General features: G+C 47.9%; 26 non-coding genes across 26 annotated transcripts; all 26 read right to left on the bottom strand.

Moving 5' to 3' along the window:
* Positions 1-586: 586 nt before the first annotated feature.
* On the bottom strand, positions 587-658 carry Trnat-agu (transfer RNA threonine (anticodon AGU)). Its single transcript has one exon. It is a non-coding gene; the product is annotated as a tRNA-Thr (tRNA).
* A 321-nt stretch (positions 659-979) lies between these two features.
* On the bottom strand, positions 980-1052 carry Trnak-cuu (transfer RNA lysine (anticodon CUU)). Its single transcript has one exon. It is a non-coding gene; the product is annotated as a tRNA-Lys (tRNA).
* A 440-nt stretch (positions 1053-1492) lies between these two features.
* Positions 1493-1565, bottom strand: Trnar-ucg (transfer RNA arginine (anticodon UCG)). The gene has a single exon. It is a non-coding gene; the product is annotated as a tRNA-Arg (tRNA).
* A 560-nt stretch (positions 1566-2125) lies between these two features.
* Trnat-agu (transfer RNA threonine (anticodon AGU)) lies at positions 2126-2197 on the bottom strand. The gene has a single exon. It is a non-coding gene; the product is annotated as a tRNA-Thr (tRNA).
* Positions 2198-2518: 321 nt separating this feature from the next.
* Trnak-cuu (transfer RNA lysine (anticodon CUU)) lies at positions 2519-2591 on the bottom strand. Its single transcript has one exon. It is a non-coding gene; the product is annotated as a tRNA-Lys (tRNA).
* Positions 2592-3031: 440 nt separating this feature from the next.
* Positions 3032-3104, bottom strand: Trnar-ucg (transfer RNA arginine (anticodon UCG)). Its single transcript has one exon. It is a non-coding gene; the product is annotated as a tRNA-Arg (tRNA).
* Positions 3105-3676: 572 nt separating this feature from the next.
* Positions 3677-3748, bottom strand: Trnat-agu (transfer RNA threonine (anticodon AGU)). The gene has a single exon. It is a non-coding gene; the product is annotated as a tRNA-Thr (tRNA).
* Positions 3749-4069: 321 nt separating this feature from the next.
* Positions 4070-4142, bottom strand: Trnak-cuu (transfer RNA lysine (anticodon CUU)). Its single transcript has one exon. It is a non-coding gene; the product is annotated as a tRNA-Lys (tRNA).
* A 440-nt stretch (positions 4143-4582) lies between these two features.
* Positions 4583-4655, bottom strand: Trnar-ucg (transfer RNA arginine (anticodon UCG)). The gene has a single exon. It is a non-coding gene; the product is annotated as a tRNA-Arg (tRNA).
* Positions 4656-5206: 551 nt separating this feature from the next.
* On the bottom strand, positions 5207-5278 carry Trnat-agu (transfer RNA threonine (anticodon AGU)). Its single transcript has one exon. It is a non-coding gene; the product is annotated as a tRNA-Thr (tRNA).
* Positions 5279-5599: 321 nt separating this feature from the next.
* Positions 5600-5672, bottom strand: Trnak-cuu (transfer RNA lysine (anticodon CUU)). The gene has a single exon. It is a non-coding gene; the product is annotated as a tRNA-Lys (tRNA).
* A 440-nt stretch (positions 5673-6112) lies between these two features.
* Trnar-ucg (transfer RNA arginine (anticodon UCG)) lies at positions 6113-6185 on the bottom strand. Its single transcript has one exon. It is a non-coding gene; the product is annotated as a tRNA-Arg (tRNA).
* Positions 6186-6766: 581 nt separating this feature from the next.
* Positions 6767-6838, bottom strand: Trnat-agu (transfer RNA threonine (anticodon AGU)). The gene has a single exon. It is a non-coding gene; the product is annotated as a tRNA-Thr (tRNA).
* Positions 6839-7159: 321 nt separating this feature from the next.
* Positions 7160-7232, bottom strand: Trnak-cuu (transfer RNA lysine (anticodon CUU)). The gene has a single exon. It is a non-coding gene; the product is annotated as a tRNA-Lys (tRNA).
* Positions 7233-7672: 440 nt separating this feature from the next.
* Trnar-ucg (transfer RNA arginine (anticodon UCG)) lies at positions 7673-7745 on the bottom strand. Its single transcript has one exon. It is a non-coding gene; the product is annotated as a tRNA-Arg (tRNA).
* Positions 7746-8296: 551 nt separating this feature from the next.
* On the bottom strand, positions 8297-8368 carry Trnat-agu (transfer RNA threonine (anticodon AGU)). The gene has a single exon. It is a non-coding gene; the product is annotated as a tRNA-Thr (tRNA).
* Positions 8369-8689: 321 nt separating this feature from the next.
* On the bottom strand, positions 8690-8762 carry Trnak-cuu (transfer RNA lysine (anticodon CUU)). The gene has a single exon. It is a non-coding gene; the product is annotated as a tRNA-Lys (tRNA).
* Positions 8763-9202: 440 nt separating this feature from the next.
* On the bottom strand, positions 9203-9275 carry Trnar-ucg (transfer RNA arginine (anticodon UCG)). The gene has a single exon. It is a non-coding gene; the product is annotated as a tRNA-Arg (tRNA).
* Positions 9276-9846: 571 nt separating this feature from the next.
* Positions 9847-9918, bottom strand: Trnat-agu (transfer RNA threonine (anticodon AGU)). The gene has a single exon. It is a non-coding gene; the product is annotated as a tRNA-Thr (tRNA).
* A 248-nt stretch (positions 9919-10166) lies between these two features.
* Positions 10167-10238, bottom strand: Trnat-agu (transfer RNA threonine (anticodon AGU)). The gene has a single exon. It is a non-coding gene; the product is annotated as a tRNA-Thr (tRNA).
* Positions 10239-10559: 321 nt separating this feature from the next.
* On the bottom strand, positions 10560-10632 carry Trnak-cuu (transfer RNA lysine (anticodon CUU)). The gene has a single exon. It is a non-coding gene; the product is annotated as a tRNA-Lys (tRNA).
* Positions 10633-11072: 440 nt separating this feature from the next.
* Trnar-ucg (transfer RNA arginine (anticodon UCG)) lies at positions 11073-11145 on the bottom strand. The gene has a single exon. It is a non-coding gene; the product is annotated as a tRNA-Arg (tRNA).
* A 554-nt stretch (positions 11146-11699) lies between these two features.
* On the bottom strand, positions 11700-11771 carry Trnat-agu (transfer RNA threonine (anticodon AGU)). The gene has a single exon. It is a non-coding gene; the product is annotated as a tRNA-Thr (tRNA).
* Positions 11772-12092: 321 nt separating this feature from the next.
* Trnak-cuu (transfer RNA lysine (anticodon CUU)) lies at positions 12093-12165 on the bottom strand. The gene has a single exon. It is a non-coding gene; the product is annotated as a tRNA-Lys (tRNA).
* Positions 12166-12605: 440 nt separating this feature from the next.
* On the bottom strand, positions 12606-12678 carry Trnar-ucg (transfer RNA arginine (anticodon UCG)). The gene has a single exon. It is a non-coding gene; the product is annotated as a tRNA-Arg (tRNA).
* Positions 12679-13259: 581 nt separating this feature from the next.
* Trnat-agu (transfer RNA threonine (anticodon AGU)) lies at positions 13260-13331 on the bottom strand. The gene has a single exon. It is a non-coding gene; the product is annotated as a tRNA-Thr (tRNA).
* Positions 13332-13595: the final 264 nt, after the last annotated feature.

Raw genomic sequence — 13595 nt, 5'->3', positions numbered from 1 at the left:
GGAAGAGGTTCTTGTTGGCGGGAAGGGAGCGGATATTGTTGAAAAGGATACGATGCTGTCGCGCCATGATAAGGATTTAGACGAGGGTGTCAAGGCGGGAGAAGGTGAAATGGGCCTGGTTATTGGAATAGGTGGCGTACATTTTAAGGTGGAATATGGAACGGGCGGCGAGGGAGATCTGTTGGAGGGTGTGGGGGCGCTGAAAGGGATGGACGTTTTGGAGGACAATGGTGAGGAACCTGATGATGTCCTCAGCAGTGGGGGGGGGACGAAGGGAATTGCCAGGGGGGGTGGGGGCGTCCAGGGGACGGACAGGGACGGTGAGTTCAGGGGTGGTGGGAGGGGGCCGGGCTTTACACTTTTGGGAGTAGGTAGGGTGGGGGAGGCTGCAGGTATTACAGGAGGGAGGGGATTGGAGGTTGGGGCACTGGAAAGCTGCAGATTCTGGTGCCCACTTTAATAGCACCATTCACACTATTCATTTGCGAGAGCATTTCTTAAATACCGCACCCATTCATAATTTTTTTTATCCCTGAACGCTTTTTTCGAAAGGGCCACGGTGGGAGGGGCTGTTACAAAATTCATTTGCCTCCTGTGAGGATCGAACTCACGACCTCTGGTTTACTAAACCAGCGCTCAGCCACTGAGCTAAGGAGGCGCCTCCTAGCGCCCTTTTCGGGTACTTTGTTCTTACAGAGTAGTGAATCGGAGCCCTTCAGCTCGAAACGCACCGCATGAGCGACCATTATTTGCATTTAGTTAGCACAGCTGCTGCTTTCCTACACATCTCACACTATATCGATGTACAACTAAAATTCCAAAACAACACATTTATTTCATTTCAGAGTCACTTTCAGCTTCAAATACCGTTCCTCTGATATTCATACGAAGCTAGGCATCGTCGTAACCCGTTACGTTCATTACGCAAGGCTCACGAGAGGGGCGCATGTTGGATCCGCGTAGACACAAAATTTTGCGCCGCCCAGCGTGGGGCTCGAACCCACGACCCTGAGATTAAGAGTCTCATGTACTACCGACTGAGCTAGCCGGGCTGCACGCAACGCGTTACGAGCCATACAATACTGATTTGACCTGCGACCATCTATTGAAGATTCTTTTGACTACAACTTATTTCCTGCTGCCACAAATCAGCTACAATCCTATTCAATGAAAAATTGTCTCCGAAAGGCATCAAATCTGCTTGAAATGATACGTGGCTATCAGCACCATTATTCAACACACATGCTCGACAGTGCGCAGACGCCTGTGGCGTAGCCCTTGGCTCCTGAATCAGATGCAGTAGTTACAACAAAAACTCTCCTGAACGGCACTGTGCCGAAAACTTCGCTACAGATCACCCTTGTCTTGCTTGTGCTTCTGGTAGACGCCGGTTTTGCAGCCAGGAAGCGGACAGCAGCAACTTCCAACTAGTTTTAGAGTACTCAAACAACACAGTAAAACAGCATGCATCTTTTGCAGAACAGGAAAAACTCGACCGTGACAGGATTCGAACCTGCAATCTTCGGATCCGAAGTCCGACGCCTTATCCATTAGGCCACACGGTCACTGGTGCAGTATACTTCTCCACACACACTTCATTTTCGCCATTTGTACACTTGGCAGAATGAATTTCCCATCTTTGACGCAGTTCTCCATCTCAAATTTCAGTACTAAAAGTACGACGCTACTTCTTGCTGTGTCCCATCGCAAGTTACATTCAAGCCCTTATGACGCTGATCAAACAAGAGGTGGCAAATCAGCTTCAATCGCTTAGTGCCATCTCAGTCGCTTGCAGAAGGTACCTCACCCTATGTGATACAATGGCGAGTTGTCGCTATTACCAAAGCGGCGCCGACGACGACGACGACGACGACGACGACGACGACGACAATCGCGAGGGTCTTTATCAGGGGTAGAAAATACATCACAAGAACTAAGTATTTCACGTCGGCATTCTCCGCAGACTGCCAAAAGCTGCAGATTCTGGTGCCCACTTTAATAGCACCATTCACACTATTCATTTGCGAGAGCATTTCTTAAATACCGCACCCATTCATAATTTTTTTTATCCCTGACCGCTTTTTTCGAAAGGGCCACGGTGGGAGGGGCTGTTACAAAATTCATTTGCCTCCTGTGAGGATCGAACTCACGACCTCTGGTTTACTAGACCAACGCTCTGCCACTGAGCTAAGGAGGCGCCTCCTAGCGCCCTATTCGGGTACTTTGTTCTTACAGAGTAGTGAATCGGAGCCCTTCAGCTCGAAACGCACCGCATGAGCGACCATTATTTGCATTTAGTTAGCACAGCTGCTGCTTTCCTACACATCTCACACTATATCGATGTACAACTAAAATTCCAAAACAACACATTTATTTCATTTCAGAGTCACTTTCAGCTTCAAATACCGTTCCTCTGATATTCATACGAAGCTAGGCATCGTCGTAACCCGTTACGTTCATTACGCAAGGCTCACGAGAGGGGCGCATGTTGGATCCGCGTAGACACAAAATTTTGCGCCGCCCAGCGTGGGGCTCGAACCCACGACCCTGAGATTAAGAGTCTCATGCTCTACCGACTGAGCTAGCCGGGCTGCACGCAACGCGTTACGAGCCATACAATACTGATTTGACCTGCGACCATCTATTGAAGATTCTTTTGACTACAACTTATTTCCTGCTGCCACAAATCAGCTACAATCCTATTCAATGTAAAATTGTCTCCGAAAGGCATCAAATCTGCTTGAAATGATACGTGGCTATCAGCACCATTATTCAACACACATGCTCGACAGTGCGCAGACGCCTGTGGCGTAGCCCTTGGCTCCTGAATCAGATGCAGTAGTTACAACAAAAACTCTCCTGAACGGCACTGTGCCGAAAACTTCGCTACAGATCACCCTTGTCTTGCTTGTGCTTCTGGTAGACGCCGGTTTTGCAGCCAGGAAGCGGACAGCAGCAACTTCCAACTAGTTTTAGAGTACTCAAACAACACAGTAAAACAGCATGCATCTTTTGCAGAACAGGAAAAACTCGACCGTGATAGGATTCGAACCTGCAATCTTCGGATCCGAAGTCCGACGCCTTATCCATTAGGCCACACGGTCACTGGTGCAGTATACTTCTCCACACACACTTCATTTTCGCCATTTGTACACTTGGCAGAATGAATTTCCCATCTTTGACGCAGTTCTCCATCTCAAATTTCAGTACTAAAAGTACGACGCTACTTCTTGCTGTGTCCCATCGCAAGTTACATTCAAGCCCTTATGACGCTGATCAAACAAGAGGTGGCAAATCAGCTTCAATCGCTTAGTGCCATCTCAGTCGCTTGCAGAAGGTACCTCACCCTATGTGATACAATGGCGAGTTGTCGCTATTACCAAAGCGGCGGCGGCGGCGCCGACGACGACGACGACGACGACGACGACGACGACGACGACAATCGCGAGGGTCTTTATCAGGGGTAGAAAATACATCACAAGAACTAAGTATTTCACGTCGGCATTCTCCGCAGACTGCCAAAAGCTGCAGATTCTGGTGCCCACTTTAATAGCACCATTCACACTATTCATTTGCGAGAGCATTTCTTAAATACCGCACCCATTCATAATTTTTTTTATCCCTGACCGCTTTTTTCGAAAGGGCCACGGTGGGAGGGGCTGTTACAAAATTCATTTGCCTCCTGTGAGGATCGAACTCACGACCTCTGGTTTACTAGACCAGCGCTCTGCCACTGAGCTAAGGAGGCGCCTCCTAGCGCCCTTTTCGGGTACTTTGTTCTTACAGAGTAGTGAATCGGAGCCCTTCAGCTCGAAACGCACCGCATGAGCGACCATTATTTGCATTTAGTTAGCACAGCTGCTGCTTTCCTACACATCTCACACTATATCGATGTACAACTAAAATTCCAAAACAACACATTTATTTCATTTCAGAGTCACTTTCAGCTTCAAATACCGTTCCTCTGATATTCATACGAAGCTAGGCATCGTCGTAACCCGTTACGTTCATTACGCAAGGCTCACGAGAGGGGCGCATGTTGGATCCGCGTAGACACAAAATTTTGCGCCGCCCAGCGTGGGGCTCGAACCCACGGCCCTGAGATTAAGAGTCTCATGTACTACCGACTGAGCTAGCCGGGCTGCACGCAACGCGTTACGAGCCATACAATACTGATTTGACCTGCGACCATCTATTGAAGATTCTTTTGACTACAACTTATTTCCTGCTGCCACAAATCAGCTACAATCCTATTCAATGAAAAATTGTCTCCGAAAGGCATCAAATCTGCTTGAAATGATACGTGGCTATCAGCACCATTATTCAACACACATGCTCGACAGTGCGCAGACGCCTGTGGCGTAGCCCTTGGCTCCTGAATCAGATGCAGTAGTTCCAACAAAAACTCTCCTGAACGGCACTGTGCCGAAAACTTCGCTACAGATCACCCTTGTCTTGCTTGTGCTTCTGGTAGACGCCGGTTTTGCAGCCAGGAAGCGGACAGCAGCAACTTCCAACTAGTTTTAGAGTACTCAAACAACACAGTAAAACAGCATGCATCTTTTGCAGAACAGGAAAAACTCGACCGTGACAGGATTCGAACCTGCAATCTTCGGATCCGAAGTCCGACGCCTTATCCATTAGGCCACACGGTCACTGGTGCAGTATACTTCTCCACACACACTTCATTTTCGCCATTTGTACACTTGGCAGAATGAATTTCCCATCTTTGACGCAGTTCTCCATCTCAAATTTCAGTACTAAAAGTACGACGCTACTTCTTGCTGTGTCCCATCGCAAGTTACATTCAAGCCCTTATGACGCTGATCAAACAAGAGGTGGCAAATCAGCTTCAATCGCTTAGTGCCATCTCAGTCGCTTGCAGAAGGTACCTCACCCTATGTGATACAATGGCGAGTTGTCGCTATTACCAAAGCGGCGGCGGCGGCGCCGCGAACGACGACGACGACAATCGCGAGGGTCTTTATCAGGGGTAGAAAATACATCACAAGAACTAAGTATTTCACGTCGGCATTCTCCGCAGACTGCCAAAAGCTGCAGATTCTGGTGCCCACTTTAATAGCACCATTCACACTATTCATTTGCGAGAGCATTTCTTAAATACCGCACCCATTCATAATTTTTTTTATCCCTGACCGCTTTTTTCGAAAGGGCCACGGTGGGAGGGGCTGTTACAAAATTCATTTGCCTCCTGTGAGGATCGAACTCACGACCTCTGGTTTACTAGACCAGCGCTCTGCCACTGAGCTAAGGAGGCGCCTCCTAGCGCCGTTTTCGGGTACTTTGTTCTTACAGAGTAGTGAATCGGAGCCCTTCAGCTCGAAACGCACCGCATGAGCGACCATTATTTGCATTTAGTTAGCACAGCTGCTGCGTTCCTACACATCTCACACTATATCGATGTACAACTAAAATTCCAAAACAACACATTTATTTCATTTCAGAGTCACTTTCAGCTTCAAATACCGTTCCTCTGATATTCATACGAAGCTAGGCATCGTCGTAACCCGTTACGTTCATTACGCAAGGCTCACGAGAGGGGCGCATGTTGGATCCGCGTAGACACAAAATTTTGCGCCGCCCAGCGTGGGGCTCGAACCCACGGCCCTGAGATTAAGAGTCTCATGTACTACCGACTGAGCTAGCCGGGCTGCACGCAACGCGTTACGAGCCATACAATACTGATTTGACCTGCGACCATCTATTGAAGATTCTTTTGACTACAACTTATTTCCTGCTGCCACAAATCAGCTACAATCCTATTCAATGAAAAATTGTCTCCGAAAGGCATCAAATCTGCTTGAAATGATACGTGGCTATCAGCACCATTATTCAACACACATGCTCGACAGTGCGCAGACGCCTGTGGCGTAGCCCTTGGCTCCTGAATCAGATGCAGTAGTTCCAACAAAAACTCTCCTGAACGGCACTGTGCCGAAAACTTCGCTACAGATCACCCTTGTCTTGCTTGTGCTTCTGGTAGACGCCGGTTTTGCAGCCAGGAAGCGGACAGCAGCAACTTCCAACTAGTTTTAGAGTACTCAAACAACACAGTAAAACAGCATGCATCTTTTGCAGAACAGGAAAAACTCGACCGTGACAGGATTCGAACCTGCAATCTTCGGATCCGAAGTCCGACGCCTTATCCATTAGGCCACACGGTCACTGGTGCAGTATACTTCTCCACACACACTTCATTTTCGCCATTTGTACACTTGGCAGAATGAATTTCCCATCTTTGACGCAGTTCTCCATCTCAAATTTCAGTACTAAAAGTACGACGCTACTTCTTGCTGTGTCCCATCGCAAGTTACATTCAAGCCCTTATGACGCTGATCAAACAAGAGGTGGCAAATCAGCTTCAATCGCTTAGTGCCATCTCAGTCGCTTGCAGAAGGTACCTCACCCTATGTGATACAATGGCGAGTTGTCGCTATTACCAAAGCGGCGGCGGCGGCGGCGCCGACGACGACGACGACGACGACGACGACGACGACGACGACGACGACAATCGCGAGGGTCTTTATCAGGGGTGGAAAATACATCACAAGAACTAAGTATTTCACGTCGTCATTCTCCGGAGACTGCCAAAAGCTGCAGATTCTGGTGCCCACTTTAATAGCACCATTCACACTATTCATTTGCGAGAGCATTTCTTAAATACCGCACCCATTCATAATTTTTTTTATCCTTGACCGCTTTTTTCGAAAGGGCCACGGTGGGAGGGGCTGTTACAAAATTCATTTGCCTCCTGTGAGGATCGAACTCACGACCTATGGTTTACTAGACCAGCGCTCTGCCACTGAGCTAAGGAGGTGCCTCCTAGCGCCCTTTTCGGGTACTTTGTTCTTACAGAGTAGTGAATCGGAGCCCTTCAGCTCGAAACGCACCGCATGAGCGACCATTATTTGCATTTAGTTAGCACAGCTGCTGCTTTCCTACACATCTCACACTATATCGATGTACAACTAAAATTCCAAAACAACACATTTATTTCATTTCAGAGTCTCTTTCAGCTTCAAATACCGTTCCTCTGATATTCATACGAAGCTAGGCATCGTCGTAACCCGTTACGTTCATTACGCAAGGCTCACGAGAGGGGCGCATGTTGGATCCGCGTAGACACAAAATTTTGCGCCGCCCAGCGTGGGGCTCGAACCCACGACCCTGAGATTAAGAGTCTCATGCTCTACCGACTGAGCTAGCCGGGCTGCACGCAACGCGTTACGAGCCATACAATACTGATTTGACCTGCGACCATCTATTGAAGATTCTTTTGACTACAACTTATTTCCTGCTGCCACAAATCAGCTACAATCCTATTCAATGAAAAATTGTCTCCGAAAGGCATCAAATCTGCTTGAAATGATACGTGGCTATCAGCACCATTATTCAACACACATGCTCGACAGTGCGCAGACGCCTGTGGCGTAGCCCTTGGCTCCTGAATCAGATGCAGTAGTTCCAACAAAAACTCTCCTGAACGGCACTGTGCCGAAAACTTCGCTACAGATCACCCTTGTCTTGCTTGTGCTTCTGGTAGACGCCGGTTTTGCAGCCAGGAAGCGGACAGCAGCAACTTCCAACTAGTTTTAGAGTACTCAAACAACACAGTAAAACAGCATGCATCTTTTGCAGAACAGGAAAAACTCGACCGTGACAGGATTCGAACCTGCAATCTTCGGATCCGAAGTCCGACGCCTTATCCATAAGGCCACACGGTCACTGGTGCAGTATACTTCTCCACACACACTTCATTTTCGCCATTTGTACACTTGGCAGAATGAATTTCCCATCTTTGACGCAGTTCTCCATCTCAAATTTCAGTACTAAAAGTACGACGCTACTTCTTGCTGTGTCCCATCGCAAGTTACATTCAAGCCCTTATGACGCTGATCAAACAAGAGGTGGCAAATCAGCTTCAATCGCTTAGTGCCATCTCAGTCGCTTGCAGAAGGTACCTCACCCTATGTGATACAATGGCGAGTTGTCGCTATTACCAAAGCGGCGACGACGACGACGACGACGACGACGACGACAATCGCGAGGGTCTTTATCAGGGGTAGAAAATACATCACAAGAACTAAGTATTTCACGTCGGCATTCTCCGGAGACTGCCAAAAGCTGCAGATTCTGGTGCCCACTTTAATAGCACCATTCACACTATTCATTTGCGAGAGCATTTCTTAAATAACGCACCCATTCATAATTTTTCTTATCCTTGACCGCTTTTTTCGAAAGGGCCACGGTGGGAGGGGCTGTTACAAAATTCATTTGCCTCCTGTGAGGATCGAACTCACGACCTATGGTTTACTAGACCAGCGCTCTGCCACTGAGCTAAGGAGGCGCCTCCTAGCGCCCTTTTCGGGTACTTTGTTCTTACAGAGTAGTGAATCGGAGCCCTTCAGTTCGAAACGCACCGCATGAGCGACCATTATTTGCATTTAGTTAGCACAGCTGCTGCTTTCCTACACATCTCACACTATATCGATGTACAACTAAAATTCCAAAACAACACATTTATTTCATTTCAGAGTCTCTTTCAGCTTCAAATACCGTTCCTCTGATATTCATACGAAGCTAGGCATCGTCGTCACCCGTTACGTTCATTACGCAAGGCTCACGAGAGGGGCGCATGTTGGATCCGCGTAGACACAAAATTTTGCGCCGCCCAGCGTGGGGCTCGAACCCACGGCCCTGAGATTAAGAGTCTCATGTACTACCGACTGAGCTAGCCGGGCTGCACGCAACGCGTTACGAGCCATACAATACTGATTTGACCTGCGACCATCTATTGAAGATTCTTTTGACTACAACTTATTTCCTGCTGCCACAAATCAGCTACAATCCTATTCAATGAAAAATTGTCTCCGAAAGGCATCAAATCTGCTTGAAATGATACGTGGCTATCAGCACCATTATTCAACACACATGCTCGACAGTGCGCAGACGCCTGTGGCGTAGCCCTTGGCTCCTGAATCAGATGCAGTAGTTCCAACAAAAACTCTCCTGAACGGCACTGTGCCGAAAACTTCGCTACAGATCACCCTTGTCTTGCTTGTGCTTCTGGTAGACGCCGGTTTTGCAGCCAGGAAGCGGACAGCAGCAACTTCCAACTAGTTTTAGAGTACTCAAACAACACAGTAAAACAGCATGCATCTTTTGCAGAACAGGAAAAACTCGACCGTGACAGGATTCGAACCTGCAATCTTCGGATCCGAAGTCCGACGCCTTATCCATAAGGCCACACGGTCACTGGTGCAGTATACTTCTCCACACACACTTCATTTTCGCCATTTGTACACTTGGCAGAATGAATTTCCCATCTTTGACGCAGTTCTCCATCTCAAATTTCAGTACTAAAAGTACGACGCTACTTCTTGCTGTGTCCCATCGCAAGTTACATTCAAGCCCTTATGACGCTGATCAAACAAGAGGTGGCAAATCAGCTTCAATCGCTTAGTGCCATCTCAGTCGCTTGCAGAAGGTACCTCACCCTATGTGATACAATGGCGAGTTGTCGCTATTACCAAAGCGGCGGCGGCGGCGCCGACGACGACGACGACGACGACGACGACGACGACGACGACAATCGCGAGGGTCTTTATCAGGGGTAGAAAATACATCACAAGAACTAAGTATTTCACGTCGGCATTCTCCGGAGACTGCCAAAAGCTGCAGATTCTAGGCCCACTTTAATAGCACCATTCACACTATTCATTTGCGAGAGCATTTCTTAAATACCGCACCCATTCATAATTTTTTTTATCCCTGACCGCTTTTTTCGAAAGGGCCACGGTGGGAGGGGCTGTTACAAAATTCATTTGCCTCCTGTGAGGATCGAACTCACGACCTCTGGTTTACTAGACCAGCGCTCTGCCACTGAGCTAAGGAGGCGCCTCCTAGCGCCCTATTCGGGTACTTTGTTCTTACAGAGTAGTGAATCACAAGAACTAAGTATTTCACGTCGGCATTCTCCGGAGACTGCCAAAAGCAGCAGATTCTGGTGCCCACTTTAATAGCACCATTCACACTATTCATTTGCGAGAGCATTTCTTAAATACCGCACCCATTCATAATTTTTTTTATCCCTGACCGCTTTTTTCGAAAGGGCCACGGTGGGAGGGGCTGTTACAAAATTCATTTGCCTCCTGTGAGGATCGAACTCACGACCTCTGGTTTACTAGACCAGCGCTCTGCCACTGAGCTAAGGAGGCGCCTCCTAGCGCCCTATTCGGGTACTTTGTTCTTACAGAGTAGTGAATCGGAGCCCTTCAGCTCGAAACGCACCGCATGAGCGACCATTATTTGCATTTAGTTAGCACAGCTGCTGCTTTCCTACACATCTCACACTATATCGATGTACAACTAAAATTCCAAAACAACACATTTATTTCATTTCAGAGTCACTTTCAGCTTCAAATACCGTTCCTCTGATATTCATACGAAGCTAGGCATCGTCGTAACCCGTTACGTTCATTACGCAAGGCTCACGAGAGGGGCGCATGTTGGATCCGCGTAGACACAAAATTTTGCGCCGCCCAGCGTGGGGCTCGAACCCACGGCCCTGAGATTAAGAGTCTCATGTACTACCGACTGAGCTAGCCGGGCTGCACGCAACGCGTTACGAGCCATACAATACTGATTTGACCTGCGACCATCTATTGAAGATTCTTTTGACTACAACTTATTTCCTGCTGCCACAAATCAGCTACAATCCTATTCAATGAAAAATTGTCTCCGAAAGGCATCAAATCTGCTTGAAATGATACGTGGCTATCAGCACCATTATTCAACACACATGCTCGACAGTGCGCAGACGCCTGTGGCGTAGCCCTTGGCTCCTGAATCAGATGCAGTAGTTCCAACAAAAACTCTCCTGAACGGCACTGTGCCGAAAACTTCGCTACAGATCACCCTTGTCTTGCTTGTGCTTCTGGTAGACGCCGGTTTTGCAGCCAGGAAGCGGACAGCAGCAACTTCCAACTAGTTTTAGAGTACTCAAACAACACAGTAAAACAGCATGCATCTTTTGCAGAACAGGAAAAACTCGACCGTGACAGGATTCGAACCTGCAATCTTCGGATCCGAAGTCCGACGCCTTATCCATTAGGCCACACGGTCACTGGTGCAGTATACTTCTCCACACACACTTCATTTTCGCCATTTGTACACTTGGCAGAATGAATTTCCCATCTTTGACGCAGTTCTCCATCTCAAATTTCAGTACTAAAAGTACGACGCTACTTCTTGCTGTGTCCCATCGCAAGTTACATTCAAGCCCTTATGACGCTGATCAAACAAGAGGTGGCAAATCAGCTTCAATCGCTTAGTGCCATCTCAGTCGCTTGCAGAAGGTACCTCACCCTATGTGATACAATGGCGAGTTGTCGCTATTACCAAAGCGGCGACGACGACGACGACGACGACGACGACGACGACAATCGCGAGGGTCTTTATCAGGGGTAGAAAATACATCACAAGAACTAAGTATTTCACGTCGGCATTCTCCGCAGACTGCCAAAAGCTGCAGATTCTGGTGCCCACTTTAATAGCACCATTCACACTATTCATTTGCGAGAGCATTTCTTAAATACCGCACCCATTCATAATTTTTTTTATCCCTGACCGCTTTTTTCGAAAGGGCCACGGTGGGAGGGGCTGTTACAAAATTCATTTGCCTCCTGTGAGGATCGAACTCACGACCTCTGGTTTACTAGACCAGCGCTCTGCCACTGAGCTAAGGAGGCGCCTCCTAGCGCCCTTTTCGGGTACTTTGTTCTTACAGAGTAGTGAATCGGAGCCCTTCAGCTCGAAACGCACCGCATGAGCGACCATTATTTGCATTTAGTTAGCACAGCTGCTGCTTTCCTACACATCTCACACTATATCGATGTACAACTAAAATTCCAAAACAACACATTTATTTCATTTCAGAGTCACTTTCAGCTTCAAATACCGTTCCTCTGATATTCATACGAAGCTAGGCATCGTCGTAACCCGTTACGTTCATTACGCAAGGCTCACGAGAGGGGCGCATGTTGGATCCGCGTAGACACAAAATTTTGCGCCGCCCAGCGTGGGGCTCGAACCCACGGCCCTGAGATTAAGAGTCTCATGTACTACCGACTGAGCTAGCCGGGCTGCACGCAACGCGTTACGAGCCATACAATACTGATTTGACCTGCGACCATCTATTGAAGATTCTTTTGACTACAACTTATTTCCTGCTGCCACAAATCAGCTACAATCCTATTCAATGAAAAATTGTCTCCGAAAGGCATCAAATCTGCTTGAAATGATACGTGGCTATCAGCACCATTATTCAACACACATGCTCGACAGTGCGCAGACGCCTGTGGCGTAGCCCTTGGCTCCTGAATCAGATGCAGTAGTTACAACAAAAACTCTCCTGAACGGCACTGTGCCGAAAACTTCGCTACAGATCACCCTTGTCTTGCTTGTGCTTCTGGTAGACGCCGGTTTTGCAGCCAGGAAGCGGACAGCAGCAACTTCCAACTAGTTTTAGAGTACTCAAACAACACAGTAAAACAGCATGCATCTTTTGCAGAACAGGAAAAACTCGACCGTGACAGGATTCGAACCTGCAATCTTCGGATCCGAAGTCCGACGCCTTATCCATTAGGCCACACGGTCACTGGTGCAGTATACTTCTCCACACACACTTCATTTTCGCCATTTGTACACTTGGCAGAATGAATTTCCCATCTTTGACGCAGTTCTCCATCTCAAATTTCAGTACTAAAAGTACGACGCTACTTCTTGCTGTGTCCCATCGCAAGTTACATTCAAGCCCTTATGACGCTGATCAAACAAGAGGTGGCAAATCAGCTTCAATCGCTTAGTGCCATCTCAGTCGCTTGCAGAAGGTACCTCACCCTATGTGATACAATGGCGAGTTGTCGCTATTACCAAAGCGGCGGCGGCGGCGGCGCCGACGACGACGACGACGACGACGACGACGACGACGACGACGACGACAATCGCGAGGGTCTTTATCAGGGGTGGAAAATACATCACAAGAACTAAGTATTTCACGTCGTCATTCTCCGGAGACTGCCAAAAGCTGCAGATTCTGGTGCCCACTTTAATAGCACCATTCACACTATTCATTTGCGAGTGCATTTCTTAAATACCGCACCCATTCATAATTTTTTTTATCCCTGACCGCTTTTTTCGAAAGGGTCACGGTGGGAGGGGCTGTTACAAAATTCATTTGCCTCCTGTGAGGATCGAACTCACGACCTCTGGTTTACTAGACCAGCGCTCTGCCACTGAGCTAAGGAGGCGCCTCCTGGCGCCCTTTTCGGGTACTTTGTTCTTACAGAGTAGTGAATCGGAGCCCTTCAGCTCGAAACGCACCGCATGAGCGACCATTATTTGCATTTAGTTAGCACAGCTGCTGCTTTCCTACACATCTCACACTATATCGATGTACAACTAAAATTCCAAAAAAACACATTTATTTCATTTCAGAGTCACTTTCAGCTTCAAATACCGTTCCTCTGATATTCATACGAAGCTAGGCATCGTCGTAACCCGTTACGTTCATT

Source organism: Schistocerca cancellata, unplaced genomic scaffold, assembly GCF_023864275.1.
Source record: "Schistocerca cancellata isolate TAMUIC-IGC-003103 unplaced genomic scaffold, iqSchCanc2.1 HiC_scaffold_1109, whole genome shotgun sequence".
In the NCBI taxonomy this organism is placed as follows: Eukaryota; Metazoa; Arthropoda; class Insecta; order Orthoptera; family Acrididae; genus Schistocerca; species Schistocerca cancellata.
Note: the sequence above shows the minus strand (reverse complement) of the source record. Positions and strands in the feature narration are given on the sequence as shown.